The following is a 25966-nucleotide window of genomic DNA, read 5'->3' as shown; positions in this document are numbered from 1 at the left end:
CTTTGTCGACTATTTCTCCTGCGGGCTTTGTCCTCCCGTCTCCGACTTCTTTAGCGACATCATGCACACCTTTGGGTTCCGCCTCTTGGATTTTATCCCAAAAGTTGTGGCATGCATGGCCCTTTTCGCGCACCTCTGCGAAGGTTTCGCTGGGGTGCACCCCAACACGGCGCTTTTCCGCCACTAGTTCTTCCCTTGGATCCAAACGGGGGGCGCCATCTCCGGTTGCATCGCCTGGATCCCAAGGTCCAAGGGGGCGTACCCGGAGGGTGCCATGAAGGAGAGGTGGGAAGAGTGGCGGGGCCGGTGGTGCTGGATTGAAGACAAGGACCCGCCGGCGTTTTGCGAAGTTCCCCGGCCGCCCCCGGTCCGCAGAAGCGATTGGAGCGACGTCGACGCCAATGACGAGAAGCTCATGATCGCCGCCACTAGGATCCTTCGTCTCACCGAGGCCGAGCTCACCCTCGAGATGATCGGGGCAGACATCATCCGCCGCCGCATCGCTCCGCTGCACGACAAGGGGCGGCCGGCCCGGCTCTTCACGAACGCCGCCGACATCATGCGGCTTCGCCTCGGCCTCGACCACAACTTCACAGCGATGGGGCATGCCCACTTCTGCCAGCGGCCCTTTCAGCTCCGACGTGGGCCGCGACGGCGAGGTCGAGCGGACCGGTAAGGCTGCGAGGGCCGCCGCGAAGGCCGGCAAGGTTGCCAAGGGGCCTTTCTTCCGGTTGCCGGCAGGAGTGGTCCCGCTGAGCAACAACTCGCGCTGGAACGACATCATCGCTATGATGCCGCTCTGCAACGCGCATGGTCCTGACCCGAGCTGGGTCGAGCCGGAAGACATCGAGGTGTAGCAGTTCTTCGACTCCTTGCACGAGGGGTACGTCACCGACGAGCCACGGCTCGTCCAGGATACCACCCAGGTGGAGCTGGACTACATCACCGTCCGGGCGGCGGAGGAGAAGCTCGTCGAGGAGGCCGGTAGCACCGGCGGCATGGAGGACAAGGCCGCGGCGGAAGCGGAGGAGAAGGAGCTCGCCCAGTGGGCGGAGGCCGCCGGGGAGGCCAGTAGCGCTGGCACCGGGGCTCCTCTCGTCGAAGACGTGGTCGGGGAGTCGTCGGAGGAGGAGGCCGCGGCCGTCGACCTTCCAGCCACGGGGAGAGGACGGGTCCTGTGGCGGGCCACTTCTTCCAAGCCGGTCCGGCCCGGCAGGGCCGCGCAGCTGCGGCAGGCCCAGGAGATGTCCGCGCGCTAGACTAGGGCCGCGGTGGCGAAGAAGAAGGCATCTACTTCTTCCTCGTCCAAGCGCGTTCAGACGCCACCTCCCTCCCCTCCTCCGGCAGATGTTGACGCGGGGGTCACTTTCGACTTCGGATCCCTCAGCCCGAGGAGGAAAAGGAAGACGGCGGAGGAGGAGGTGGAGGAGGAGGAGCAGTAAGCTCTTTATTTTTCCCTCCTTGTCGTCATCTCCGTTCCCTCGAACAGTGCCGCTTATCTTAGATCACATTCAATTGCAGGGAGGTGGAGACGCTGGCCCAGAGAGTGAAAATGGCCAGGATCTCGATGAGCAGTCAGCCCCCGGCGGGCGCCTCCAGCACACCACTGGTGGTGTTGAGCAACCCGAACAACAGCCCCCGGCACAGCCCCCAGCGTAAGTTCACGGCTCACTCCTCGTCGACATGTGCCAGGGGTATGATGCTTCGGCGCTGACCTTGCCACGTATACAGGAGGAGAGTAGCAGCGGGAGGAGCCACAGAGGGCTACTCCCACCACGCCGCCCCCATCGACCACACCGCCCCGAGGGGTTTCTCCGGCAAGGGTGCCAAGCACCGAACCCACGCACATGGAGGAGGAGGAGGAGAACCTGGGCACTGGTGGCTTCGCCTCGGCACCAGATGTCGGCGGGGAGGGGACTTCTGCTTCCCAGCCTCTCGTCTCTGCTTTTTCCCTTCTCTTTGAATCCTTGATCTTGGCTCTACCCCACTTTCTTCTTGATATCCAGATCCTCTCTCGGCGGACCGGGAGGACGTGGACACCGTCATCGAGGACGTGGCCAAGGACGCCGCGGCGCAGGCCGAAAAGATCACCGCCGAGGAGGCCGCCAAGGGCGCCGCGGAGGATGCCGCCAAAGGGCCTGCTGGGGAGTCCGGCAAGGCTACCGCCGAGGTGGCCGGCAAGGGGCCTGCCGAGGAGCCCGGTAAGGCCAGCGTCGAGGAGGAGGTGGTCGATGACCAGCCTTCCTCCTCCGGTGCCTCTGGCTCCGGCAGGTACCTGAAGGTGAGCGACGATCTCTTCGTCCACCTCCCTGGCGCGTCGAGCACCAGGGCCCCCTTCGAGGGGGAGGTGTTTGACGACGAAGTGCTCGCCTCCGCCGGACTCGAGGTCGTCGACGAGCCGAGCGCTGGTGGCGACGGCTCCCAGGAGGAGCGGCTGCTCCAGGCCATGGGTGCCAACTTCCGGAGGCTCCAGGCGCTCCACCGTGCCCGCTTGGACAAAGCTAGGTCCAGGACGGCGGTGGTGGAGCAGGCGGAGGCGGACCTCCAGAAGCGCGTCGCCGAGACGCCGGACTGGTTCCGCCAGGCTCGCGACGAGCTGAAGGCCGCCCAGGGCGAGCTGGCCAAGCGTGATGTGGAGCTCACCATGAAGCTGGCCGACGTCGAGAAGGCCCAAGAGACGGCGAAGAACTTGGCCGCCGCCACCGAGGCCACCCGGACCCAGCACTGAACTCCCAGGAGGAGGTCCTTGCCAAGCGCGAGGAGGACCTCGACGCCAAACTCCGTGCCAAGGACAAGGAGGTGGAGAAACTTGTTGCACAGCGGACCCAAGAGCTGGAGCAGAGGCACAAAGAGACACTCGATGCTCACGCTCTGGTTCACGCCGGCAAGGTGAAGGAGCTGGAGGTGGAGCGGGACGAGCTGAAGGAGCAGGCCCTGAAGCTGTCCCAAGAGAAGGACACGCTGAACGGCGCCCTGACGGAGGTGCAGGGCGCGGGTGTCAGCAAGGCCGGGGAGCTCTCCGAGGCAAACAACTCCATCAAAGACCTCAAGCTGAAGCTGGAGGGTCTCGAGAAGATGTTGTCCGAGGCCAGGGCCCGGGAGGGGACCCTGACCAAAAGCCTGGAGGCCGAGAAGCAGCTGTGGAAGAACGAGGCCCTCAACTTCATGGAGGCCGAGAACCGCTGGCTCGATCGCCTCGCCACCATCGCCAACCAGGCCGCCGCGCAGCTGGCCACCATGGGGATGCTAGACGTGAGGTACGCCCCGGAGCGAAATGTGAGCGCCATCTACAGCCTGACCCTGTTCTTTGAAAAGGTCGTCGGTGCTTTGGAGCGGCTTCACGCCAACCGGGCAGCGTCGCTGGCCGACGAGGCCCGGAGGCTTTGCCAGGGCGCCATGACCAAGGTTCTCACCAAGGTGGCGTACTGGTACCCCGACCTCGACTTCGACGCCGCGCTGGAGAGCTTGCCGGAGGATACTAACCTCGCACCGCTCAGGGAGCACATCAAGCCCGTCATCAGCGGTGTCGGCGGAATTCTGAGGGTGGAGGGCCAGCGCCGGGATTAGGCACCCCATTTCTTATCGTCGCTGCAGGTTCATGGCCAAGACAATTTCTATCTTTAGTTGAACCGCAGCGACAATTGATGTAATATAACTCTGCAGTACTTTTGATGTTATGCACGTTATTTTCCTGTTCGATTTCCCTTTGTATGTCCACCCTACGTTTACCGGGTAGGCTTGCCGGCGCGTAAACCCAGGGCGGCGTCTTGGGGACGTGTCCCCATTGGCCTGCCGGGTGTGCTTACTGCTGGGCGAACCACCTTACCACCCTTAACGCGGCCACCCGAACTGTCGAGCTTGACTCGAGTCAGAATCGAGAGTGTTGCCACGTGCGGAAGGCTACCCCACCACTCTCAACGCGGCCACTTGAGCTGTTGAGCAGACTCGAAACAGAACAAGCGTGTTACCAAACATGAGAGGGCCCCTTTGCGTGCAGGTTTTCCATACATAGGTAGGATCTCTGAGGACGATAACCTTATATAAAAAAGGAGAATATTTAAAGGTTCCGCATGACTTAGCTTTCTTGTCGCCGCTCTGGCGCCCTTCGCGCTTGTAGGTAGCGCTGTCCCTTTGGCCGTCTTCTTCTTGGGAGACATGGCGATGAAGAAACGCTAGGCTAACTACTAGACCAGATTCTCACAATTGCGCCCCTTACTTGGCGCGCCTAAGATGTCGGTGGGAAACGACACCTATGGGATCACAAGAATCCCTACTACGGTTGGCGGGGTGCAGGGTCGCAAGAAATGCAGGATTAGTAATCAGCACAAGGATCTCTTACCCAGGTTTGGGCCGCGAGGCTGCGTAAAACCCTAGTCCTGCTTTGGTGGATGTATTGAGTATTCTCGAGACCTCCAACTAGCTATGGTGGCTGAGCCGTTTCAGAGAGCCGAATCCTTCTCCAGTATGCCATGGGCCTCCTTTTATAGTCGAAAGGGGCTGCCACAGTGGCACACAGGAGGTGGAAAGGCGTACAGTGCTACGAGCTTATCGCTCGTATTATAGGACAAGACACATTTAATGCATCGCTTAGGTGTCCCCTTGCTTTATTGGGGACGGGAACGAGGCCCGTCCCGTCCGTCGCCGCTCCTCCTCGCTTCGACACGTGCCTTGGCCAGCGCTGCATGCGGCGCCATGTAGGCAGGCAAGCAGCTGAGGTGGCACGGCGGTAGGGTCTTCACGAAGATCTGCATGCCGCCACGCATGTGCTTGCTGAACTGGTCTGGGAGCTGCATGTTGCCACGCAGGTGCCAGCCCAGCTGGTTGGGCTGGCAGCTGCATGCGAACGGCGGTAGAGACTTGGCTGGTGCGGGCCTGGAGGTGGCCCTGCTGGCATCCTCGGTGAGGGCCTTGCCGGGTGGCCCGGCAAGGGTCTTGCCGTGGCGCGCTGTCGTCCCCGACAAGGATCTTGCCGGGGGTCTTGTGGCTCTCCTCGGCAAGGATCTTGCCAAGGACCGTTGTCTTTTAATCCTCATCTGATCTTGAATATTCCTTGGTCTTGACAAAGATTTGCATGCCACCATGGAGGTGCCTCCCGAGCCTTCGTCCAATGTGGTGGATGGTGTTTGAGATAGTGGGCTCAAGGGTGGCGCGCTCCGCTGTGTGGGCGAGCCGCCCCGGCGAGGGTCTTGTCGGGGCTGCTGAGGCTGCCCCGGCAAGGGTCCTGCCGGGGGAACCTGCTTCGCCTCTCTGCTTCTTTGTGTTCTTGGCCTTGGTGTTGCTCTGGCTGTCTTGGGCTTCGGTTTCACCTCGGTTCAGCTCCCCTATTCTGCTTGGTGCGGCCGTGGGCGCGAGTCCGACTGTCCGTGCACAGGTGCACAGGTAGAGTGGTACAAAGGTGCGCCCCTTCTTTTGTACACCGATAGTTGGCCATGCACTCCATGCTTGCCTTGGAGGGGACCCGATTGGTTTTCATGTTTATCATATTAGGGGTTCTATTCTCAAGTTCTTAGTTGCTTTGAAAGAAGTAGTGTTCCTGGTTTATAACCTTAGATCCTTTACCTGCTCCTCTTTCCGATGTTTTTTTCCATCTCGCGGGTTTTGGTGGTTCATTATGGAGGAGAGAAAACACTCTCTTTGGTTAGTAGAAGTAGATCATTCATGGACGACCATCATTTCGCGTAAACGGGGTGGCGAGCTCACAAGTGCAAACTCTACCCCACTCGGTCCATGCCGGCAAGCCACCGTCCCACCCAGATCCAACAACCTTGATCACAACGCCCTCGCAACCACCTCGGATCAGGAGCGCGATGGTCGGTTGAATGTTGGCGCTTTCAATTTTTCAAGCTCTCCCTGCAATGAGCCTAGCTCACCTCCCTTCACCCCTGGCCCAAACCAACCCATCATTACCCATAGCCCACCGCTGATCCAGCCCAATCCCCCAGCCCAACATGCCCCTCCAGCTTCCATCTCATCTCCATGCCCGCGCTTCCTCGATTGGAGACACAACAAACTTGACCGCCATAGTGATATTCGCTGCAAATCAGGTTTTAGAAATGGCCATATTGCAAAATATTGTTTTAATGTCCTAAACAAACATCTGATTTATCGCCCAAAACCGACCACTTCCATCCATATCCAAACAAACTGCCCCTCTGTTGATGACTCGTCTCCCCTATCACCAGCCATCTCGACCTCGTCTCCTCTGCTTTCTGACAAATCCACCTCCCTTGCCACCTTGAGCTCCCCGCTGCCCTCCCCTCCTCCGCCAGCGCCGCCCGACGCCATGGCTACCTATCCTTGCGACCCCATCCCCCACCTCCCGCCGGGCACTGGCATCATTGATGTCAATGTCCATCGCCGTTGCCGATCCTACCACTTGCTCGGAGGCCAGCCGCTTGTGCCATCGAGCGAATGGGCCATTGTCGTTCTTGCTCCACCGATGGACCCTACCCACGACGCCCAAGATATCCATATCATCAGGCACTTCCTCGACCACGAGCGCGGGTGGCGCATTGTGGAAACCTCTCCATGTGCCATGGGGGTTGCCATGGTCCCCTTTGCTCATGCATGCGACCATGCCACCGCCATCAACCATGGGCCGTTCTTTGTTGGCGACTCCACGCTCCCAGTTATTCGTCACGACAGAGGTATAAACTATCGAGACTGTACCTTCAACCATGATGGATGGATCATGATGGTTAATTACCCACAGCATGTTGGAGGCTTGATAAAGTCAGAGAATCTGTTAATGGATTTGGAAAATTCCTCACTTGGGACATGGACTTGTCTAACAGAGCTAGAATATTAGTGAGAGTCCGTGTTCCTGATCTTCTGAACATTCCTATTAGCCATGTCATTTGTGAAAACCTAGATGATCTTCTTCATGGTCAGTCATGGACATTTACTGTTTACATAATTCATACTGATCTGCTTGGGGCTATTGGTGGTGATGAAGATCACATCCCACCTGATGGTGAAATTCACCCAATGCCCAATGCTCCTTTTGGTGGTATCTGGGAAGATGCTGATTTCAATGATGATCAACACATGCAACATGAACCTGCTAATGAAAATAATGGTAGTCCTATGATACTAACTCCTCCACAGGGTCCAGAAGTAGCTCATGGTGCCCCTGCTGCAAATGTTATGGCTGTCGTGGAGGCTTTTGACTGCTATGTTGCCATGAAGGATATCATGCATAAATTTATGGCATCTGCACCTGATTTGCTTAACAAACTAGAAGGATACACTTTTGAAAGCACTAGATGCCAGATGATGGATGTTGATGATGAATTTGGACCGGTTAGGAAGTGCTTGATATCCATTGTCACATCCTTTGTTCCAACCCCTCAGCCTAGCACCTGTATAATCACTGAGATCAATGAATGCAACATGGAGCAGCCCCAAGACAACTTGATGATCAGCTCAGTTTGCAACAATGATCCAGTCCCTTGTGACCCTGTCTTGCATCAGGACACCAAACATCTGATGCTGTTGTTTCTCCTGTGACTTTGTTTACTCCAGTTACCATTGAGGACAATATCCTAGTTTCTGACATGGATGAAGTGCCACCCACTCTGCCAAGCAACATGAATGATCTAAGCCTGATTAAAACACCTGTTTGCAAGAGGAAGAAGCAAGCTGCTCCAATTAATGTGATGGATGTCAAAAGAAGCAGAAGACTGGCTGGCTTAAGTGTTGGTTTCAAAGATTAGGCAACTGCTGATAGGGCTGGGAAAACCAAAAAACCAACACCATGAAGAATCTTGCTGATGCCTTTGGTTTTGAGATCCAGGATCCAGCAGCCCCACCTCTTCCAGCTCTCCCCAAGGACACCATTCAAGCAATTGCTACACTGCAGTGCCAGATCCCTCCTAGTGAGGTGTCTCATGACGCCCTCAATGCCCCTGTTCCCAATGAATAGAGCTCTACTAGTTTATCTTAGGCCACTATCTATTTTGGTCTTTAATAATTACATTAGTAAGCTGGCTTATGGGCTTGAAAATTGTGATGCTATATTTTGGGTGTTGCATGCTGACTATGCCTGCGTGCATTTGTGTCAGTTTTTATTCTGCTTGCCGAACCTGGGTGTTCACATAATCTCAAGCTGCTGTTATGCCTACCAGTCAGTCTATGATGATGTGATGATCTATTTTGAGTTATAACTGGTCAACATTTTGATATGCATTTCTATCGACTGGGAATTGTAATGTAAGCATAAAAATCATGGATTTTATGGGTGACAAATCTTAACTCCCCATACAGACATTATGTGCACATCTTCATAGACTTAGTGTTTACACACACTGTGATTAATCCTCTATTTTATACCAGTATTCATGAATAGAAGTTGGGACATTTTAAACTAGAATGTGAGGGGAATTAACTCACAAAATAGATGGGATGATCTGGGACAAAAATTTGAAGAAAGCAATTGTAACATTATCTGCATTCGGGAAACAAAGAGAGAAGAATTTGACATATCCTATTTGAGAAAATTCTCACCAAGGAGATTCAATAAATTTGCATATGTTCTCTTCGTGGGCAACTCAGGTGGCATTATTACAATATGGAATGTCAGTCTTTTTAATGGGCATCTTATCAGTCAAGAATCTTATCAGCTCACAATTAAATTGGATTGTACCTTATCAGGCAATAGTTTCTTCATATCAAATATTTATGCTCCTCGCCAAAATGAGAACAAAGCTGAATTCATTGACCGGTTCAAAAATGTGGACTCATCTTCTATGGATTTCTGGATGATATTAGGGGATTTCAACTTAATCAGAAGCCCAGATGATAGAAGCAGGCTTGGTGGTGATGTAAATAATATGCTCATGTTCAATGCTTCAATACAAGCTCATAATATTGTGGAAATACCAATAAAAGGCAGAAATTATACATGGAGTAATATGCAGGATAATCCTCTTCTTGGGAAGCTTGATTGGATTTTTACAAATGATGAATGGACTATCTCCTTTCCAAACACCATTGCTTTTTGTCTAGCTAAGGTGACCTCAGATCATATTTCTATTCATATAAAAATTGGGAGTGACATACCTAATGCAGCCATATTCAGATTTGGAAACTATTGGATGGATTTTGAAGGTTTATATGATACTATTTGCAGGGGATGCAATCGCAATTATACAATAAACAATTCTGCAAATGATGTTGCTGCTAAATTCAAATGCGTGAGAAAAGCTTTAAAGCAATGGAGCAGTAATTTATCCAGACTAAACTCCATCATATAAAAAGCCGTTATGTGATGACTATGCCAGATGGACTTGAGGAACAAAGAAAACTAACCACCATGGAGCAAAATTTTAGAATCATTCTGAAAAGACACATTCTAAAACTCCTTGAGGCAAAAAGGATATATTGGAAAAGTAGGTTTAAAAGAAGAGATATTATCTTTGGAGATGAAAATTCCAATTTTTTTCATGCCATGGGTACCGTGAACTATAGAAAGAACTACATTGCCACAATCTCAACCAGTGATGGTACAATCCACTCCTCTCATGACCAAAAGGCTGCTGTTATATGCCGGGCATACAAGGAGAGGCTGGGAACTTCTATCAAGCCCAAGATGTTGTTTAACCTATCTGAGATCATACATCCAGTAAATCTTATGCATATGGATGACCCTTTCACCTTGGATGAAATTGAGAATGTGGTTAAGGATTTCCCAAATGATAGAGCACCTGGTCCTGATGCCTTTAATGGCAGTTTCCTTAAAAAATGTTGGCCAATTATTAAGCAAGATTTCTGTAAAATGATTTGGGATTTCTTTGAAGGTAACTCTGATATCCAGAGCATCAGCACTGCTTTCATTACTTTGATGCCAAAGAAACAGTCTCCTGAAAATATGAATGACTATAGGCCTATCTCTTTGGTTACACTACTTCTGAATTTTTTACTAAGCTCATGGCCAACAGACTTCAGAAGGAGATCACAAAGATCATTCATCAAAATCAATATGGTTTCATTAAAGGAAGAAACATTCCGGACTGTCTTGCTTACAAATTTGAATATCTAAATATTTGCCACAAGTCTAGGAGGCCAATTATCATCCTTAAGCTGGATTTTGACAAGGCTTTTGAAAAAATAATACAGTGCTACCATTGAAATGCTCAAAGCCAAAGGGTTTGGATGAAGGTGGATTAATTGGGTCACTAGAATCCTAAACTCTTCTTCCACTTCTATCCTACTAAATGGAGTTCCTGGGAAAATAATTATATGCAAAAAGGTGTAAGGCAAGGAGATCCTATTTCCCCACTTCTATATGTCATTGCTGCTGATCTACTACAAACAATTGTGAATATGGCATGGATAAATGGAGAAATCTCACTTCCAGTAGAAAATAGCTATGGCCAGCAATACCCTATAATTCAATATGCAGATGATACTCTACTTATTTGTAGGACATATGCCCTAGAGGCAATAATAAATGTTATTGATTATCTCCCTGTTCATAATTATGTTTATGTTCCATGCTATAACTGTTGTGGTTCCCGAGCCTGTATATCCATAAAGGCTCTGGGGAGAACCCATATGCACGTGTGGAATAATAAACGGTAAAATGTATTCCTAGTCTTGCCTCTAAGACTAGCTCAAGTGTTGCATGATGATTATGTTTTCCCAATCATGGGCATGTCTATGCCAAGCAACTTTGAGGGCACAATGTCAGGAAGGACATTTGTGTTGAATCGACCCAAATTGATGTTATGCTATGAGATACATTCGTCACAAGTTAATGGTTTATAACACAGAGATAGTTAATGTTTGCATAATTCCTTATACCATGAGAGTATTGAGTTTCTTCATGCTTGCTTCATGAACTTTGGGGTTTGTTAAACGTCATCCGTAACTGGATGGCTATTACGGCGGCTTACGGGTTCACGGGAAAGTATGTTAAGTAACTTGATAGCTCGAGATTGGGATTTGCTCCTCCGACGATGGAGAGATATACTCGGGCCCTCCCGGTGTTACGGTGTCCATCATCGTCTGGCCAGACACTTTGTGATTTGATCACGGGGATGCCGGAACACGAAACGAGAAAAGAGAACAAAACCGGTAACGAGGTAACTTGCATAGTGGACAAAGTGTTGGCCCACGAGGATGCAATAAATCTCACCTCAGGTGTTTGTGATATATCGTGAAGCAACAGGAATAGCTCACCTCAATTGGAGGTTCACTCGAATATTCATTCGTGTGGGTATAGGGGTCAATATGGGTGTCCACGGCTCCGATGTTGATCATTGATCGGAAGGGGTTCCAGGTCATGTCTATACTTCACCGAACCTATAGGGTCAAACGCTTAAGGGTCATCTATCCGCTGAATACTAGACAGGGAGTCTGAGAGAAAATCACCGAAAAAGTTTCGGACACCGGAAAAGTTTCGGACAGCGGAAAAGTTCCGCAGAGAGAGGTCACCGGATGAGTTTCGGTGAAACCGAAAAAGTTGTTTCGGGGTATGCCATTAAGTGAAAATGGTTTCGGCACATGCCTGATAATTCTTGGAGGGTGCCAGAATCATTCTGGAAACTTTTTGGAATTTTCAGAAATAAAAACCGAAAATGTTTCGGAGCTGTCGGTACCGCTTTGGCTGTTTTTCGCAGATGAAATTCACTAATCTGAATTGTTTCAGAACGAATCCAATATCATTTTAGTGGGTACTGGAATTATTCTACGACCCACAGAAATATTTTCGGATTTAGTGGACGCGAAAAATTGTCTTCATGAATAGTGAAAATGCATTCTTGTTCGCTTTTCGCAGATGAAAATCACTAAACCGAAATTGTTTCGGAACGCGTTGAAAATTATTTTAGTGGGTACTAGAAATGTTCTGAGCCCACATAAATATTTTCGGTTCGAACGGACGCTGAAAAATGTCGTCATGAATAGTGAAAGTGCTTTTTGCTTGGCTTCTTGGAGAAGCCACCTTGAGGGCCTTTTTGGTATTTCCCCCCTTGGCTTCTTGGAGAAGCCACCCTTGGGCTTGGCCTATAAATAAGGGTGGAGGGGGCTGCCTAAAGGATCATCCCTTCTCACATACAAGTGCCATGCATGATCTGGCTTCTCGCTCCCTCCCAACGAAAATAGTTTCGTAGAGCCGAAAGGTTGTCTGGGTTCCGGTGGTAACTAGTTCTGGACGGCGAAGCCCTACCGGATAGATGACACCGTATGTGTGCAACTCTGTAGAGAGATCGTAGTTTCAGTCTTAGTTCGTGAGTGCCTCCCGAAGGGCTGTCCGTGTGACCGTCCGAGTTTCGAAGGTCCTCCCGAAGGGCTGTCCGAGTGACCGTTCGAGTTTCGAAGGTCCTCCCGAAGGGCTGTCCACGACACCGTCCGGGGGCCTCTTCAACCGCCTCCCGGAGGGCTGTCTGAGGAGCAGATGAGGGTATACATCCTCGCGGTTGGGAGGTTGTAAATCCTAGCTGCGGGGATCTGCACCGCCGATCGTCATCGACTCTACTTCCCGCTGCGCTACGAGTCGGTAACGAAAAAGATCAAACCTTGTATGCAGTCTCCATAGTGGACTTGGGCTGGTGCATAGGTCGGAAATTTTTTGTTTTCTGCTGCGTTACCCTACATTATTATGCCTGCTAACAAGGATCAATTGATGCACCTCAAATCCCTATTACATATTTTCAGCATGTCTACAAGGCTGTTTGTGAACTACAACAAATCCTCCATTGTATATGTCAACATTGGTAATGCTGCTACTCTAGACCTAGCAGACATTTTTGGGTGTAAAGTTGAAAGTCTACCTTTTACATATTTAGGGCTACCACTTGGAACCACCAAACCTTCTGGACCTCATGCTAACTATAGCCAAAATTGATAGAAGATTATCTGGAGTTGCAAATTTCATGAGCCATGCTGGCAGATTGACATATGTAAACTCTGTGGCCACATCCATGCCCATCTTTTCTATGTGTAGGTTTAAGGTTCACTATACCATATCGGATCATGTAAACAGAGCTGCCAGGAATTTTCTATGGTATGGTAATGAGGTTAACAAAAAAGGAAAATGCCTTGCTAGTTGGAAGATGATCTGTAAGCCAAAAAAGTCAGGTGGTCTTGGAGTTCTAAATATTAGATTCCAAAATATTGCCCCGTTGATCAAACACCTCCACAAATTCTACAATCATGAAGATATCCATGGGTTAATTTGATATGGGAAGCATATTATCCAAACAATACTACACCTCATGCTTCCATTAATAAGGGATCCTTTTGGTGGACAGACCGTGTAAGCCTAACAGATCTATACAGAGGTACGGCAACTTGTACAGTTAAGAAAGGTGACACTGTTTTGCCATGGGAAGATGTATGGAAGAGCTTTATCCTCAAAATAAAATGGATTGAACTCCATTCTTATGCAAAAAATCCCAACATAACTATCCGCCTGGCAAAATCTATGAATGATCATAGCAACATGTTCCAATTACCTCTCTACATTACTGCCTATGATCAATTTAATACCCTGTCTGAGCACCTTGAAGAAATCAGTGAAAATCAGGATCAGGACAAATGGATATTTATGTGGGGAAACTCCACATACTCTGCAAAGAAAATTTATGAAATCCTTATGGGAAACCAGAAAGCTCCCTTGCCAATGCAATGGATCTGGAAAACATGGTGTCTACCAAGACTTAAATTCTTTTGTTGGCTGATGTTGAATGACAGAATAAATACCTGTGAGATACTATCCAGGAAAAGTTTTGCTCTAGATAGCACTGAATGTGTTTTATGCAAGGATAATCTGGAAGACAGAACTCATCTGATTTTCAACTGCTCCTTCAGTGAAGGTTTCTGGTGGAGTATTGGAGTTGAATGTAACACTGATCTGAATATCTACATGATGATCATGGAAGCAAAACAACGGTATAATTGGGATTTCTTCATGGATATTCTAATTATTGGCAGCTGGGCCATATGGAACCAGAGGAATGATCTCATCTTTGAAGGCATACCTTACTCCATCATAAATTGCAAAAACAATTTCAGGAGGTATCTACAGGATACTAGGATCAGGGCTAAGCCTAGTAACAATGATGGAATGCTATCATGGCTAGATAGTGTGTAATAAGTTTTTTTATAGTATCCTTAGATTTAGGCTAATGATCTGTAACTGGCATACTCATGCCACCATGTACAATGTTTCTAACCCCTTAACCTATAAATGAAAAAGATTACAGTAGGGATTTTTCCCTACTGTAAATGGTCAAAAAAAAGATTGTTGTGTTTCTCAGTCGGAGTGAAATGTGCATGACCATGTTTTCATTCTTATCTATCTCTTCTGGTCTATGCTATTCTGTTATGAGTGCACAATTTTTTCTGGAATGGAACTTATCTGGTGTCCTTGACCATGATTTAGTTTCGGTCCGAAATTAATCAATTTTGGCGAAAGTCGTCCAAAATTTGGGATTTCCCGCCCAAGTCGAGATCAGGTCTTTGATGATGGTTACCATGTGCCATTCAACAACTGCCATCAAATCTTGGCCGTTGAATCACAAACGTCCTCTGACTGTTGTCGTCCGATTGATTCATCGAGTGCGGTTATTTCCTCCCGCTATAAATACTGCACCGCCCCCGTCCACCCTCATTCACTATGTCTCTCCATTGTCTTCCTCTGAACCCTTACCGTACTGCTCCACCTCGAGTGTGACGATGCCGATCATCCTCATCGCTTAGCTGCAGGAAGTAGGTCGCCGAAGTCCTTCCTCACCGCCGTGGGTCATCTTCCACCCCGCGCCGCCGTAGTGGCTGCACATCGCCGAGCTAGGGTATGTGCAGCTCAAACTCATGCTTCCGTCTTATTGTTCGAGTTCATCCGCGGTATTTTTCATATGATTTTGCCGTATTTATCAGATCTTCACCATTAGGTAAAATCCTTGGATGCGATTCATAGTTTTCATTGCTCCTTGTTCAAATCTAGGGTTTGTGTTTTTGTCTCAAACGGATGGAATGCGTATCACGATATCTAGTATTTTTCCTTCTATGTACTAGGTCGTCCGGGTCATTTCTTCCTCTCCAAACATTACTCAAAGTCTAGGTCTACATCTTCGAAAAATAATTTCTCTTCAAAATCTTTGTTGTGTGCATTTGTAACCCTACCCCGTTTTCCCTCGCGTCTATTCTTATTCACAGGAAAATGCAGTCTGTTGAAGATTCTGCCCAACCAATGGGTCACACTGACTGAGAAGAAGAGAACATTTTCTCATACGAGGTTGTCTTGAAGGTGTAATCAGCCGAACAGTACTCTGAATACAAAATTTTAGTATTTCAAGCATAGTTTCGGCCCTTTAGATGAGATCGGATGGTGATGACCCAATCATGAAACTTTCTCATTTTGACGATATGACACTTTCTCGTATTGAGAACTTTTCTATTTTAGGCCATCTTAATCAAGTTTTTGACTATGCCCAAATCTAGTGTCAACACATTTGAGGCTTGGTTAGAACACTATTAGAACACTCAGCAGGAGTAGGATATTACCTCTAAGATAGAGGGCCCAAACCTAGTTGATATTTCTCTTGTGAATCATGTTCCTAGATTCTCCACGCCCAGCTTGTTTCACAAAATCCCCAAATCATGATTATAGCCGCGAAATGCCTGCGACCTTTCGACAAAAGAAATTGAATTATTTTATTACCACATAATAACACTCTACTCACTAGCCTATTTAGAACAAGTTCACCTCTCCCTATCCATCATCTTCTTCCCCATCCTCACCACATCACGACAAGCTTGCTGCCGCCGGCGCACCACCAATCATCACTGCTTCAAGCCCCTCACCTAGCTGTTATGAGTAGAAATTGCACCACTATAGAGGGCAGCCGGTGCCGCTCGAAGCTCGAAGGTGTTTTTGCTGCGAGGAAGCTGAAGACTGCTATGAGCGATTGCAAGCACATGGTGTTGTAAACCGCAGCGGGCTTCCTACAACCATGGTGAGGCAATGCTGCAAGCAGTGGTGGGACGGTGGTGCTGCTGCGAAGAGGGACCAGGAGTGCTGCGATCGGCGGTCGGCGCTGCTACCAAGCATGAGTCTTGGTGCGCCGGCAACGATGATGGTACGAGAGCGAGGGCGAGTGGCAACAAGACATTGCAAAAATCTTTGTGGTGACACTGCATATGGAGAAACTAGGATCAAATTTTGAGCCTACTAGACGGCGACAAGACTGACATTGCAGCAATAGTTTAACTATAAGATAAGAACCACAGAGGGGTAAGAAGCCAGCTCCACATACAATTGTACAGTCAAATATGACAAAGCATGGTTTGGAAGGGGAATACAGCCATACGGTAGTTTACATTCATGTTCTCAAGCACAAGCAGAGTCTTTATAAAACACAATTTGTGATACATAGCAGATTGGTGCCGCAAAGCGTTCACGATCGAGCATAGCAGAAACAGAGCAGAGCCATTCAGCACAGGGTGCAGGTGGGCATGAAGCCGAGTCTCAGAAGAAGTCTGGGCCGTGCTGGAAGAACTCAAGGTCTGGGTGAGTGCTTCCACCTGAAGGACTTGAATGCCTCGAATGCCTGCGTCAGCAGAAAACCAGGAGGTTGGCATCAGCTGTTCATCAGAGTTTCAGCCAGTGACCACCCCTAAACCCCAGGAGGATGCAACTAGGAATAAGCATAGTTGTTTCGATTATATGTTAGTGAACTGTGTTCAATGACTTCCGTGACGCAAGAATATATAGAAATTTGTATTGTGCTAGATGTTGCAGTGGATGTGAGTTAGCAATCAGCGCGAAAAAAATGAACTATAAGAACGGTTTGTTTCTTACTTGAGACGACAAACCTTTCTAAAGCGGTGGTGTCAGGTACAATAACAGGCCATCTTGAGCCTTACCGGTTGCCAAGCATAAAGTGGGTCTACAAAAAATGTTAAGAAAAGCTAACTTACCTCACAAAGCGAGATGGTTCAAATCCTGGAACATCGGGCGGGCCAATTGGATCGTAGCGACCACCGGGCGGAACACTCCTATTATGAAATGTTTGATTCTGTTTATGACAGAACAAATACTGCAATGGAATATTTCGTAAAGGAAAAATGAACATACCCAAGGTCACCAAAAGGAGTAGAAGGATTTATAGGAAAGAAGCGTGGATCATTTGGACCTGTAGTAATCAAATAGGTTCCATGTTAGACAGTACAGAGGAGCAAATGTAAAGAGATTCCACAGATACTCAGTTAACATATTACCAACGTGCATACTACCACCTGTCCCACCACTGCAAAAAATAAGACACATGGTTAATTATGTGTGGAAGAACAGATCTGTCGATGCTTTTACATGTATATTATGGTTGGAGACAGACCTGTGAGGGTAGAAGCCAACATCAGGAACAGGGAAGGTGTCATCATGACCAACCGGAACTACTGGAGGATAAATCAGCCTGTACCACAATACATAAACCGAAATATTAGCCCCGTTATCAATATCCTATAACCAATTCACTGGTAGCCTATTTATCCTACAAAGAGTGCTAGAGAGTGCAAATTTTGGTAAAACAGAAATTAAGTTGACATGAACTGGCCCCTTCACTAGTTTGTGCACTTGTAAAGAAAATTCTTAGGAAATTTAGAGTACTATAAAGTGTCAATTCAGGCACATGTACCAAATTTCAAATAAATAAATAATCATATGCGTGATGTAGCAAAAGGACAGGACAGAGTATAAGTAGAGCAAAAGGATGTTCTTATATATATGCGTACCAAATTAGATGGCAATAGAATATGCGTAAGGACATGCATGCCCATGAAAAGTGAACAAGGCCAGTTGATATCAGGACCGAAGGTATGCTCCAAGACATTCAGCTTGTCATTGAAGTCGGTGTAGGCATGAATGAAGTAGAAGAAAACTAGAAAAGACCCACTAGTGGCTAAGCCTTAGAGATTTCTGAACAGATTGGACAGGACTCAATAAAATATAAACAAAGTACAAAAAGATGAATAAAGAAGTGCCACACAATAGAAGAATGGGAAATACAAATGGTTGTACCTTGTCTTTGGGTTTTCCCACCGAAAATTTTCAGAACTGGAAGTAGAAGTGACAACAAAGTACAAACAAGGTGAATAAAGAAGTGCCACACAAAAGAAGAAAGGGAAATACAAATGGTTGTATTCGTACCGGGCAGGTTCAATCATCCTTGTAAACGGGTTTTCCCACAGAACATATTCAGAACTGGAAGAAGTTCCAACGAAGTACAAAAAAGATGAATAAAAGGAGTGCCACACAAAATAAGAAGGGGAAATTCAAATGGTGGTATGCTTACCCGGCTGGTTCAGTTATCCTTGTACTTGGGTTTTGGAACGTAACATTTCCAGAACTGCATGGAGATGTGGCACGTGTTAGAGAATTATTAAAAAATGGGGTCGGCTACAACAGAAAAGCTTTGGAAGTTAAACTTTAGGCAAAGTAGGAAAATCATCAGAATATTACCATAAAATCCCAAACTCCCTAAATAATGATATTAATTCATTTGTACCAAGTGAAAGTGCAACATGGAAGTAATTACAGAGGGCAGTATACTAGATTGTTTGTTTGCGATGAGATAACCAGAAACTTAGCTGATTTTTAGTATCAAAGATGGAGATGGGACATGCCAAAAGTTTAAAACCCAGCATAGAAATACCTGTTTATTGACGAACTGCTCTCAACATTAGGATTCTGGGCGGCAGCAGCATCCTTACCATTCAATTCAGCCAATAAGCTTAAGTTCAGGATATTAATGAAGTCCGTAAAATTCTTGTACAAATCTTTATAATTCCTGGTCTGTTCTTCAGAGAAGAAATCCTTCACACTGTATACAAGGAACCAGGGTAAAAAACTCGAAATTATAAACTGGAATATCCACACTATTCAACATAAGGCCAGTCAACAGAGCAAGTACCCAAAATATTTTACATAATGATAAACTAAACATGAACAATTGTCCTCTTGGCTGAATTGGGTCTTTCTTAAGAAATAAATTAGAAATAGATTTAGTATTACTTATTGCCCTTTGTATCACACTGGATATCCATATCCATATCTTGTGCAGAAAATCATACTCAATCGAACAAAATACATTTCTATACTAAGATATTTGTAGCAACCCAAGTCATCACATAGTAGAATAGAGCAAGCACACTAACAGGTTGGCAGAATTCATAAATAGGCTATATAAGTCTAGCTCATCGTTACTAGTTACACCGTTTATACTGTTCCGCTTATAGCGACATCGTTTCTATAATGCTTGTTAGTACAAGTGAAGGGACTTAACAAAAAGAATGTGGATACAGCAAAGCACAAAAAACCATCGCAGTAGCTCAACCATTGACGTAGTCTTTACATATATAAAATGTCTCCACACATAAAAAAGAAAATGAATGCGTAGCAAATCTGCAGTGGTTATATACATCATATGTCCAAAGAAACAGGTCTTGAGTTCAAATAGCATGGCTGACAATTCATGTTATTATGTTACCAAATATTTTAGTCAGCCGAGGTGGCAACGATGGTGATAGAGTAAACCGACCATCAACATGCAAACTGAAATATGTATAGTTGCAAAGCAAATTTCTAATTTAGCCCCACTTGTTAGTAACCAAATAGTGGGAAGGTGAAATGATCATCACTAGCGACTGAAATATTTTTGGAATGAAGATTACCACATAATGTACATGTCTTACATCACAAAACGTATTTCCGTGTGAAGCAAGTAACAGCTGTTCTAGTAACAATAATAAGAAAAGCACATGGAATCTAAGAATGATATAAAACAATAATAACAAGACTGGAACATACTTTATGTGGACATTGCAGGGTTTCTTGTGTTGTGCCTCAAGATCCTGCGCATTAATAGCAAGGAAGTCAGCAATCCCTAGACATTCCATTAAGATGCACTTCTTCTTGCCCTCCTCCTCCTTGGAGTACAAAAAGGCATAACAGTTGTACATACTGTTCCAACCCTCAAATCCCATCTCCACCTCGTCTAGAATCAAGAAAAATAAAAACATTAAATATATAATTAAAGGCTGGCAATTACAATGCAATTCAGGACTCTGCAGAGTCACTTTCCTCTTTCATCTCACAACAAAATATAACTTAATTAATTCCCATCGAGTGAACCAAGTAGTAGACAGACTTTAAACTCCCATTAGATACTTACAATTTACTATATTCCGGCTAGAATGACGGGTACATTAGTTCCACAATGCAACCAGGAAAAGAAAGCCATGCGTTCCATTCGTTTAATGGCTGGATGTTCCGTCCCTCACTATTGGTAACAACTATTTAGCGTAAGCTAAGTTTTAAAATTTAGATTTGAATTCCCCGCCTATTAAGATAAGTTTGACCCTGAAAATAATTCCAATTTTATCCCTTCTAAAAAAAGGTAAGGTCTGCCTTACGTTGTCTTTTCGTCTAACTCCCCTCACCTCACTACGTAAGCTCTGTCCCCATACCACCTCAATTTTATTGAATTTGTCCCACCGGTTCCTTGCAAACCAATTAAACTGCCCCACTTCTTATTTTTACCAAATAAAATCATGTTTCATTGGTAAGTCAATAATGTTATGTGGGTCAGTCCATCAAACATGGTGTCTTATCCCTTAATTAGTGTCCTAGTTAATTAAGCAAATTTGTTAGCAAAGAGTCAAGTCAGTTTAGAGACCATATTAGAATTTTAACAGATGTACTGGATTGTTGGTCAAGTCTTTTCTATACTTTAGAAAAGGACCGAACCCTCTAAATAAAGCTGAGAAGAATATTGCCATTTACTTTTATGTACTTCTTAGTAATTAAGGTGGGTTATGTATGTAGTAGAACATCCTAATTTGGTATCAGGTCCATCTATGATGGCGGGTAAAGAAATCAAGATCGAGGCTTTGGAGCAGATGAAGCTCATCATGAAGCAATTGGAGGACTTCACATGGCAATGAGGGAAGCAACAGATGCTCCTTGTGGGGCAAGTGCAGTGCTTGACGGCGCTCAAGCAATGGCAGTCGGCCCTGCCACCCACCAGATTTAGCGGCCGCGGCTGCCGCCCAAGATAACACCTCTATGTTCCAGGCCCTACTCCCTATCGACGATGATCACTTGGTGAGGTAATCGCCACAGCCGCCACAACCCGACCTCTACCCGCTGGCTAGATTACCCTCTCCCCACCCCCTCGCTTTCCTCCCTATGTGCCTTCGCAACACATCCATGTACCGACTCTTGCCATCCACCACTAGACTCCATCGCCCTTTCACCATCTCGAGCCATCTCCTTACTCGCCGCAGTTGCCCCTTAACACCAATCAGGGCTAGCTACTTTGCACCCCGACCTCATAGCTCAAATCCCACCCCAAATCCCACCCCGATTTCGTACCCACCTACCCGAAGATTTACGAGAAGCAGCAGCTACAAATCAAAGCCACCTTCACGCCTCCACCTGCCAACCTATTTCATATGCCGTTATGGCCGTGCCCCCCCCCCCTCCAAACCCATCTACGGAACCACCCCGCCCATCACCTCCCTTCTGACCTTGCCTAACCATCACCCGTGGTGAAGGCAACTATTTGGTTATGTTTGACGCGGTCAATACCTAAACGCTGCTGCTTGCTGTACATATACATACATATTGCACTAGTCAATATTTACATCTAAAGCTACCTTTTGTTTGGCCTTGTCAATGCACGTACCCTAGTCTACCATAGTATTACGATATGGCCGAACTTGCGACTAAAACCACTCTTGTACTCATACTGAAAACATGATCATGCGTGACAGCAGCGGTAGGGCCCAGCATGAAGTGGCGACCAACGGCCGTCAATCGGCGAGCCGGCGACCCGCTGCATGTGGGCCGTCGACCGGCGACAGCAACTCACTAAAATATCTAGTGAGATATTTTGAGTTATATTACTTAATTTTAGATTGTAGTCGTATTTTTTGCACAAGTAGTATAAATCTAGTATTCTAGTGATCTTGCTCTTACATAGTTGTATTTATACATGTTTCTCCTTCACAAACTCTACCACACCTAAAAATTACTCCTGCCACCGCCACTGACCATCACCTCGACTCAGGATCATGTTCTGTCATTGGCACGCTTCCACAAGCTCGACTTCCCAACATATGATGACTCAGTCGATCCCCTTGGTTGGGTCAATATGTGCAAGTAGTTTTTTTGTGGGTAGCGCACATAATGAGGCCGACAAGGTTTGGACTATAGCCTGCCACCTCACCAATGAGGTTCAGTTGTGCTACTTACAGCTTGAGCTAGACTTTGGCATGCCAACATGGGAGCAATTCAAGGAGGCCTACCACACTTAGTTGGGCCATCACTTCGTGCAAGTTGGTGCATCTGCCGTTATTGCGGACTACACCAGCAGGTTGCTAGTGGTCAAGTGCCAAACAATGATCCATTAACATCACCCCAACGACAGTTTTGGTACATGGTCTTTGTATTGACGTTGAGCTTGAACGGCCATCCTACCTCCACACTGCCATATTCTTCAACAAGGCCTATGAGCAATAGCATTTCCCTCCAACAACATCACCACACCAGCCTTTTGGGGCTACGGGGCCAAGTACCCCTCCGATCTTCCTGCGGTCAATGCAGTTACATTACCTTCTTATCCAACACCACTACTAGCAACCGGCAAAAAAAACACACCACTACTAGCACATGTTCTTCCATTGAACACTACAGAACAAACCCCACCACAATAGGTTCGGCGCCTGACTCCAGCTGAGTTTGCAGAATGTCTTATTCAAGGCCTTTGCCTCAACTGCGACAGATCTATGTTCGAGATCACCAGTGGATGCGACTCTTCTTCATCGATGTTGATGACTACGACAAAGATAGCTCCACAACTGATAGTACCCAAGGCCCCTAGGAGGTAATTGACAACCTACAACTTGCAGATATGCTGTTTTTCGAGGAAGGGAGATATGTTATGTGGGCTAACTCATCATATGTGGAGTTTTGTCCCTTAATTAGAGTGCTAGTTGATTAAGAAACTTTGTTAGGAAAGGGTCTAGTTAATTTAGATATCATAGAGTTTGAATAGATTTATCGGCTTCTTGGTCATGTATCTGAATAGATCTATCGGCTTCTTGGTCATGTCTTGTCTACGATATAAAGGGGCTGAGTGGCTGACCAGCTAAGGACGGATCCATCTTTTGAAAAGCCATCTAAAAATAACGTACGTGACCCACCCGCTATGCCATCGATCAGATCTAAAAATTGTTTATTTTTTCTAAGAAAACATAGGCGAGCCACCAGTTGTAGGATCAATCATTCCCTAATAAAAAAAAAGCTATAGGATCGTTAACATCTTAAAAAAGGCTATATGATAAAAGTGCTTAGGATTGCTCTTTGGCAAAATAATCACGACTATAGGATTCATGTTAGCTCTCCCAATTTGTATCCATGTGGAGTCCGCTGATACATGCGGCCGTTCCCTTCTAAGCCCTCCTCGGCTTCTCATCCTAGCTAGCACAATGATCTATCCTGACGTTGCTCCCCAAGATTAAACATACCGACACACATGGCCGTCCAGGGGGCTGTGTGAGAGGTGTGACCTCACAGGGCCCCCAAATCCCAAGGGCCCCAATTTTGGGCCAACGATGTATATTTTTATTAGGGTATTTCATTTCTATGTACTATTTTGGGCATGTGGGTTTGATCGCTCGAACGCTCCCCAACTCCCCCTCTCAGTCAGCCCTCTGCCCCATGATTCTTTTTTGCCTTATAGAGTGCCACGACTTGACTCGATCTAATCAGCTTCGCGACGCACAACCGCAAGAAGCAGGATGGAAGGGGCAGTCGACAAAATTCGCCCCACAAATTGAGTAGAATCCAATGCCAGCAAGGGCCAATGCCACCAAGAAAACCACAAGGCATGCAACCGTTGCTAGCCGGCGGTCAAGCTCCCAGGATTAGGCCAGATTGATTTGCGGGTTAATCATGTGCGCCCAAGACCAAGCACATTTAATTTAGGTTATTTTCCTGTTCAATAATTTAATGACTAATGCGCATACCAGTTCTTAAGTTAATTAGTAATAATTTGCTATATGTTTATTGATCAGCCGATGCATACTTAATAGAAGATAGTTGGCTATCATCTTCTATGATTTTTTTCCAGAACTTTTTGAATTCTGTCAGTATTTTTTTGAACTGTGTATAGGGTGCAGATGAGCTCGGGCTCAGAAATGAATATTCGCCTAAGTTCATCCTTTCAAAATTCCGACAACATAAGCAACAGAGTTGACCTAATGGTTTAGAAAAATATTGACATTGTATCATGTGATTCATGTCCATATGTGCAACCATCACAGAGTGGTTTCCATTTCTAGACCCATGCAAGATGCACCCCCGCTAAACCCATGACCGAATACATAGCAAAAAAAACCAAGAACATTGTAACTTCGATCATGACGAAATGTTTTAGGCGCATGCAGAATTACGTGGAGAAATGACATCCGAGGAGCTATGTATAAAAAAACAAAATTTGTGCTCAAATGTATGTGCACTGTTTCATCAGAATTTGTATTTCATTTGTACGGCGATCATTTGATGTTATTTGGCCACCACTCTTTGCAAGCACCAAAGTCATGTATTCATAATCAGTTTTATTTTTTATTTTTCTTATATTTGTCTTGATTTTACTGTACATCATGGGGGTGCACGAACTTGAGTGTAGCCACTACTTGACTTGGTCGATACTGCATACATATTGTTTTTGATAAGTGAACCATTCGAGATTTATTCGGCTAAACTTATATTTTTGTAGAACTGCCATGTGGACCTTAATATATGGTGGAGTTAACTCATGTTTATGAGCTTTTCTTTTTTGTTTTATCGAATTATAATGAACTATTCATAGGAGAGTTATGAAGTTATTTATTTTATACCTTTCTTATTACCAACTTTATGTTTTGTTTTATTAATCGTGAATAAAATATTCAAATACATAGGAGAGTCCCACTATTTTTGTAGGATTTCTCAAATTAAAAGACAAGGTCGGATATAATTGGCAAATATTAAAAATATACCCATCAACAACTAACAGTTTAGTATGCCAAGCTTACACAACATTAGCAAATATACATATTCCTATATATTTTAAAATAAGAGAAACCTAAAAGGAACCAACATGGTAAAAATCCTAGAAAATGATACAAACAAAAAATGCACAATATGACTGATTATGAGTATTATAGTGTGCATAACTAGAAGATGCATGATTCCTTCATAACATATATATTTATCAATGAGGAAACCAAACATAGCTATGACTAAACTATATTTGCCAAAGGATCATATTTGTGAATGTGATAACATTGAATTCCAATTTTCTTTTGACAAATCATGTAATGCATTCTCATGATAAAGCTTTAAAATTCTAGCCCGCACATCGGGCGGGCCGCTCTGCTAGTTATATAATGAAGTTACCATGCCTTTGTTAATTTCACAAGAATCCGAAGAACATGAATTTGCAATGATGTTATTTTGCAACAGTTCGAGAGAGTGAATATTCATACAATACACAAATGGCAATTTGTAAGAGCTTTAAACTCTTTTTCAATAGAGAGGTGGCGTTCCTGCCAGTTGCTAGGAAAAAAGTCCTTGCCAAAAATCAAATGAAAACAAATGTGTAACAGAAGTGCTGCAAAAATTCCTACAAAGATATTTCAATCCAATCAAAGAAGACTTCAACATTGAAATGTACCTTGGTATATAAACTTAAAACCAATTGCTTCATCATTGTTTCAATTAATAATTTCTAACACTCTGTAGTTCAATTGAATGTACATTGAATGATGGATTTGTGAAACAATGGCAAGCATGTGCAAGCATCAGGAAATGTATTTTTTTGAAGGTTTATGTTTTACTTGATGCACAGTCTGTAGTTCAAATTGAGTTGTTCAGTTACATGCATGTGCTAGGATTATTTTGTGTAACCAAGTTTGT

The sequence above is a fragment of the Aegilops tauschii genome, chromosome 6, assembly GCF_002575655.3.
Source record: "Aegilops tauschii subsp. strangulata cultivar AL8/78 chromosome 6, Aet v6.0, whole genome shotgun sequence".
Classification (NCBI taxonomy): domain Eukaryota; kingdom Viridiplantae; phylum Streptophyta; class Magnoliopsida; order Poales; family Poaceae; genus Aegilops; species Aegilops tauschii.
The sequence above is the reverse complement of the archived record's forward strand: the minus strand, read 5'-3'. Positions refer to the sequence as shown.